Below are 7,269 nucleotides of genomic sequence, written 5' to 3'. Positions count from 1 at the left end.
GAGGACGGCCCGGGACCAGGGTTCGATTCCCGGCGCGGCAGGTTTCTGGACCAGGGTCAGCGGACTCGATAATTCTCTCGCCTCGGTGCCCACTCTGATCAGCGATCACACTCGGTAACTATGGGCATTAGCTTGCCTCATCTTCACTAACGGCCCCACCAGACCGCCGGGGATGCCTGGTCTCACCCTGGAGATACCCAATAAGGGACCATCTCTCATGGAAGCCAGGAAGGGTTTCGCAGCGGTCGAAGCGCCTTGGGACCCTACGGGTAAGTAGTGCGCTATATAAATGCCTATACATTTACATTTACATTTACATTTACAATGTTTTCAAAACTAAGTGCCTCTCACAGAGTAAGTGAATTCAAGAGTCCTAGGACTTTAGTAGTACTACCGTCAATCTCTCGTCTCTCCTAATACTCCATTATACTACCTCCCACCAAACGCTTATCTTACCTGTAATTTGTGTTTGAAAGTAGGGCTAGGCCCAGGGCTGGCTCTACGGGAAATGGCGATTAAGGTTGACAATCCTGGGCGGATGAAATGTCCTCCTCATTGCGGTGGTACTAGTGGTGTGACACAGTGGCAGTTGCATGCCTATGAAAAAAAAGAAAATGAAACTTGGTTTGTCCTTACTGCAGCATTACAACGGTACGATAGAGAATATAGCAGGTGACAGTACACTAGAACAGTGCCACAATGTAGCCTAACAAATGTTAAAGTATTGAAAGTATTCCTTCACCAGCCTGTTGCTATGACCTTATCCTCCCCAGCAAGTGCGTGGAATTATTGATGTCATTTAGTCACACATCAATCAAAACCACACAGCCCGGGGGAAGAGGGTTTCGGGTTTGGAAAATGGATGGGAATGGGGGTTTCTTTTTGGGTAGGTTTTGTTGAGAGAAGAAAAAAAAAGCACAGCATGGACAAACAATAATTGAAGATAAAGAAATCTTTGGGTACAAAGCTAACCATAAATCTTTTAAGTGACATAAAGGAAGTGCATGCACTACTGCATGCATTGTTACTGAAAAGTAAGTAGTACTTTCGACAACCGTGAATGACAGAATGCGACAGTACAGGGCAGCAGCGTTTTCACTTACCTATCTCTGCACTCAGAGAAACACTTCTTACATTAAATTAGGTTTAAAAAATAGCCGAAGTAAAACCTATAGAATGGCTGTAGGGATCAATTTAGAAGCAGAGGGAGATCCAAGAAATGCAGTCACACTCATAGAAGAAAACAATGGATACTGTATCTGTATGTTGTTGTAGTTGTCCTGTTGAATTTGGTAAGTGAGTTGCATGCAGCAAACAATTCCTCTTATTAGCAGCACTCCTCCATTCCGGCTGACGCTTCGTCCATCAATGTTGGTGACCAGAAGACACCCTGTCCACTGCCTGCCTGGCGGATGCTGAATTGCGGCTCGCTAATGTGAAGCCTGACTCCATCCTTTTTTTCCCCATTGCACAGAAGTAAACCCGGCCTGTAATTATTGAACGAAAAACAGGAAGTGATATTACAACACCACTGATAAATAAATATAAGGTATGTACGCTGTGTAGTGCAAAAAGTCAAACTTTGAGTTTCCTAATAGACAGTACAATATTTTTGAAAGTGCGTACTCTGTCTGAGTCTCCTTTTGAAGGATAAATAAGTATGGGCAAATTAATTTAGCGGATCTTTCCCCTCAAGCTAGGTGTACTGTAAACCGTGTTTTAGAACAAAATTAGACCTTCCCAGCAGTGCTCCCACCCAGACCCTTACTAAAGCCAGTCGCAAAAATATAGAAGACCCCCAATCAGATCTCAAAAAACGAGGCCTAGCAGAAAACTGGTGCCAAAACGTACTTTGAAAGTAAAAGTAGGCCCAAATACCCCCTTACCCACCGTGGATTGTTTCAAACCACTTGCAAGCAAGCAAAAGTATCCATAGCCAGCATCGCTTCAAGACTCGAAAACCCCCCCACCCAAACACATGCAATAGAAATACTGCTAACCCTAACGAGCCCTAAGTTAAGAATAGTGGCAAAGGCTTTCTTTAACTATGCCAAATCCCCCTTTTCCCACCATGGATTTTCTTCAAATGACTTGCAACTAAAATTACACATTCCCAAGAGTGCTCTAAGACCCCAGAACTCAGTTGCAAAAATCTAGAACACCCCGAAACACATGCAATCCTGCTGCTAGGGCTAACCCTAACGAACCCTAAGTTACAAAAAGTGCCAAAAGGCTTTTCCCTATGGATTTTGTCCAAACCACTTCGTTCCGGTATTACACCTTCCCAGCAATGCCCCAAGACCCACCAACCCACCCGCAAAAAAGCACAACACCCCCAAACAGCCAAAAGGGAAAATCTCATACTTACAAAATTTCTCGGCCTTCGGTCCAAACGCGCTGTGCAGCTAGGTCATAACTCGCGTTTTCCACAACGGATTTCCTGAAAAGCAAATGCAATCAAAATTAGACTGTCCCAGCAGTGCTGCCAGACCCCAAAACTCACTAACAAACACCGGAACCTCCCCAAAGAGCACCTCAAAGGCAAGCAAGTCAGCAAAAACGCAAAAAACTTTTTGCCTCCGATTTGGTCCAAACCACTTGTATCCGGTATTAGAGCTTCCCAACAATGGGCCCAGAGCCGTCAACCCAGGCGAAAACTAGTAGAAGACCCCCTAACAGCCAAAAAGCAAAAGTACAAAAATGGGGACAGTCATTTTCTTGGCAATTTCCAAAATCACTCCGCGCGTGCTCTGCAGCTAGGCCCTAACTCCCCTCTGCCACCATAGATTTGCTTCAAACCTCTTGCAATGTAAAGTATCCATAGCCACCAGTGCTCCCAGACCCCGAAACCCACCCACAAACACCAGGAAGCCCCCCAAACAGGCCCCTGAAAACGCTACATTGAGCAAAATGTCAGACATAGCAAAAAAAAATTCTGCATGGATTTTGTCCAAACCACTTCTATCCGGTATGAAACCTTCCAAGCAATGCCCCAAAACCCGCCAACCCACCCGCAAAAAAGCACAACACCCCCAAACAGCCAAAGAAGAAAATCTCATACTTACAATATTTCTCGGCCTTCGGTCCAAACGCACTGTGCAGCTAGGTCATAACTCCCGTTTTCCACAACGGATTTCCTGAAAAGCAAATGCAATCAAAACTAGACTGTCCCAGCAGTGCTCCCAGACCCCAAAACTCACCCACAAACACCCGGAACCTCCCCAAAGAGCACCTCAAAGGCAAGCAAGTCAGCAAAAACGCAAAAAACTTTTCGCCTCCGATTTGGTCCAAACCACTTGTATCCGGTATTAGAGCTTCCCAGCAATGGACCCAGAGCCGTCAACCCAGGCGAAAACTGGTAGAAGACCCCCAAACAGCCAAAAGCAAAAGTACAAAAATGGGGACTTAGTAATTTTCTTGGCAATTTCCAAAATCACTCCGCGCGCGTTCTGCAGCTAGGCCCTAACTTCCCTCTGCCACCATGGATTTGCTTCAAACCTCTTGCAATCTAAAGTATCCATAGCCACCAGTGCTCCCAGACCCCGAAACCCACCCACAAACACCAGGAAGCCCCCAAACAGGCCCCCGAAAACGCTACATTGAGCAAAATGTCAGAAATAGCAAAAAAAAATTCTGCATGGATTTTGTCCAAATCACTTCTATCCGGTATTAGACCTTCCCAGCAATGCACCAAGACCCGCCAACCCACCCGCAAAAAAGCACAACTCCCCCAAACAGCCAAAAAGGAAAATCTCATACTTACAATATTTCTCGGGCTTCGGTCCAAACGCGCTGTGCAGCTAGGTCATAACTCCTGTTTTCCACCATGGGTTTCCTGAAAAGCAAATGCAATCAAAATTAGACTGTCCCAGCAGTGCTCCCAGACCCCAAAACTCACCCACAAACACCCGGAACCCCCCCAAAGAGCACCTCACAAGCAAGCAAGTCAGCAAAAACGCAAAAAAAAATTTGCCTCCGATTTGGTCCAAACCACTTGTATCCGGTATTAGAGCTTCCCAGCAATGGCCCCAGAGCCATCAACCCAGGCGAAAACTAGTAGAAGACCCCCAAACAGCCAAAAAGCAAAAGTACAAAAATGGGGACTTAGTCATTTTCTTGGCAATTTCCAAAATCACTCTGCGCGCGCTCTGCAGCTAGGCCCTAACTCCCCTCTGCCACCATGGATTTGCTTCAAACCTCTTGCAATGTAAAGTATCCATAGCCACCAGTGCTCCCAGAACCTGAAACCCACCCACAAACACCAGGAAGCCCCCCAAACCGGTCCCCGAAAACGCTACATTGAGCAAAATGTCAGAAATAGCAAAAAAAAATTCTGCATGGATTTTGTCCAAACCACTTCTATCTGGTATTAGACCTTCCCAGCAATGCCCCAAGACCCGCCAACCCACCTGCAAGAAAAGCACAACACCCCCAAACAGCCAAAAAGGAAAATCTCATACTTACAATATTTCTCGGCCTTCGGTCCAAACGCACTGTGCAGCTAGGTCATAACTCCCCTTTTCCACCACGGATTTCCTGAAAAGCAAATGCAATCAAAATTAGACTGTCCCAGCTGTGCTCCCAGACCCCAAAACCCACCCACAAACACCCGGAATCCCCCCAAAGAGCACATTAAAGGCAAGCAAGTCAGCAAAAACGCAAAAAAAAATTCGCCTCCGATTTGGTCCAAACCACTTGTATCCGGTATTAGAGATTCCCAGCAATGGCCCCAGAGCCGTCAACCCAGGCGAAAACTAGTAGAAGACCCCAAACAGCCAAAAAGAAAAGTACAAAAATGGGGACTTACTCATTTTCTTGGCAATTTCCAAAATCACTCCACGCGCGCTCTGCAGCCAAGCCCTAACTCCCCTCTGCCACCATGGATTTGCTTCAAACCTCTTGCAATCTAAAGTATCCATAGCCACCAGTGCTCCCAGACCCCGAAACCCACCCACAAACACCAGGAAGCCCCCCAAACAGGCCCCCGAAAATGCTACATTGAGCAAAATGTCAGAAATAGCAACAAAAAAATTCTGCATGGATTTTGTCCAAACCACTTCTATACGGTAGTAGACCTTCCCAGCAATGCCCCAAGACCCGCCAACCCACCAGCAAAAAAGCACAACACCCCCAAACAGCCAAAAAGGAAAATCTCATACTTACAATATTTCTCGGCCTTCGGTCCAAACGCGCTGTGCAGCTAGGTCATAACTCCTGTTTTCCACCACGGGTTTCCTGAAAAGCAAATGCAATCAAAATGAGACTGTCCCAGCAGTGCTCCCAGACCCCAAAACTCACCCACAAACACCCAGAACCCCCCCAAAGAGCACTTCAAAGGCAAGCAAGTCAGCAAAAACGCAAAAAAAATTTGCCTCCGATTCGGTCCAAACCACTTTTATCCGGTATTAGAGCTTCCCAGCAATAGCCCCAGAGCTGTCAACTCACCCGCAAAGAAGTAGAACACCCCCACAAGTGCAGAGTCTTTCTTCATTGGGCGTAATCCAGCCCTCTGCTTTGAGGGAAATAGGAGTCTGGAGGAGGAGGATAGAGGAGCATGATCTTGTGAACTTGTGAACCTGAGGAATGCAGACTGCGGCACCTTCAAGTCAATAAGCAAACAAGTGAAGACAGTACTGCTGATGGGCTTGTTTTGTGATTAGGTGATTAAAGTTTGAATTATATTAACTGTGCACAACAAAGAAAGACAGACACAGGAATAAAAGTGAATAAGGACGAAAAAGAAAGTTATTGATTCATTGTCTCATTTTCAGGGCTCGGTGTCAGTGAATAAGAATAAGGCTTCGTCATCATACTCTGCAAATTCAGGCAGGGTGAGGTCAGTGTCACCTAACAGAGAAGAAATTCCCTCATCTACGTTGCTGTCCACCTCGTCTTCATCTGGCGTGCTTTCTCGTACTTTGTAATCTGGTGGTATGAGGTGCTGATTCATCTTGATCATTGTTAACCTCTCCACATTTTTGGACGAGAGGCGGCTCCGTTTGGAAGTTACAATGCCACCAGCAGCACTGAAAACACGTTCAGCAGACACGCTTGCGAGTGGGCAAGACAAGTAGTTTATAGCCAGGTTGGAGAGCTGTGCCCACAATTCTTTTTTCCCATGCCATTACGCCAATGGGTCAGCATTAACATAGACCTCTGTTGAGTCATTCAGATAGTCCTGCACCATCGACTCAAGGTCCTCCAAGGTTCCTCCACTTTGCTTACTTTTTGCTGTGACCTTTTGAGAACCAAACCCAAGCCGAGTTAGCCACTCCTCTTCTGCATCCAATGTTACTGTTGTGTCTGGTGCAGATGATCCGGTTGCCGGTGTCTTTAACAGCTGAGAGGTCACTTGTGCCACAGCCACAGGTGCAGAAGTGGATTCTTTTGACTTGGGATGGCCTGCTGATGCTGATGTACTGCCTTTTCCTTCAATTTGCTGCCGTTTTCTTTCAAACCTCTTGGCTGAGAAGGCTAGCCAACGTTTGTACTTTGTAACATCTTGATCACCAAAAGGAAAGAATGCTTGGCCTGCCAGCGCCTTTTTGTAGCGTGGATCCAGAATAGTAGCACAAATGTAATGCTGTTCTGAGTGGATCATTTTAAGACGTTCATCACCAAGTAGGAGCACTAATAATTTCTCGGCCAAAATAAAAGCGTCTTTCTTTACTTCATCTTTTTGAAACATAGAAGACACCGCCTTCAGTTGGTGCTCCAGCATGCGCAACAATGGGATAGCTTTTACCAAATTACAGTCCTCCTTGCTGACTGCACGTGTGAAGACCTCAAAAGGATGAAGCATGTCTGTCAGGCTTTTAACTAGGTTCCATTGCACCGCATCTAGCCTCAGGTCCTTCTGAGCTGTACCCAGTGTTAAGAAATATTGATCGAGTACCGTATACTGCTCATACAGACGCTCAAGCATGTAGAAGGTTGAGTTCCAACGTGTTGCCACCTCCTGGATGAGTGCTTTCACTGGCATTCGATGTTTATGTAGCTGGCTCCTCAGATGCTTCAGGGCTTAAAAGAATGGCTGAAATGGTTGCACATTCTTCGGCAGGTGGCCACTAACTCGCACACTGGACTGTCTTCATCACTCAAGAATTTTTTAACAACCAGGTTTATACAGTGCGCCAAACACGGCACTCTGAAATATTGACCCAGCTCCATGGCCTTAACTACATTGGCACCATTATCCGTGGAAAAATAACCAATCTGGCGTTTTTTTGGGGACAGCCAGTGAAAGACCTTTGTGTTAAACTCATTCAA

At 46.1% G+C, this 7,269-nt stretch overlaps 1 pseudogene; it reads right to left on the bottom strand.

The window, feature by feature from the left end:
* Positions 1 to 5,767: 5,767 nt before the first annotated feature.
* LOC147696957 (zinc finger BED domain-containing protein 6-like) lies at positions 5,768 to 7,062 on the bottom strand (annotated as a pseudogene).
* Positions 7,063 to 7,269: the final 207 nt, after the last annotated feature.

The sequence above is a fragment of the Lissotriton vulgaris genome, chromosome 8 (assembly GCF_964263255.1).
Source record: "Lissotriton vulgaris chromosome 8, aLisVul1.2, whole genome shotgun sequence".
Lineage (NCBI taxonomy): Eukaryota > Metazoa > Chordata > Amphibia > Caudata > Salamandridae > Lissotriton > Lissotriton vulgaris.
This window is presented reverse-complemented; position numbering and strand designations above follow the sequence as displayed.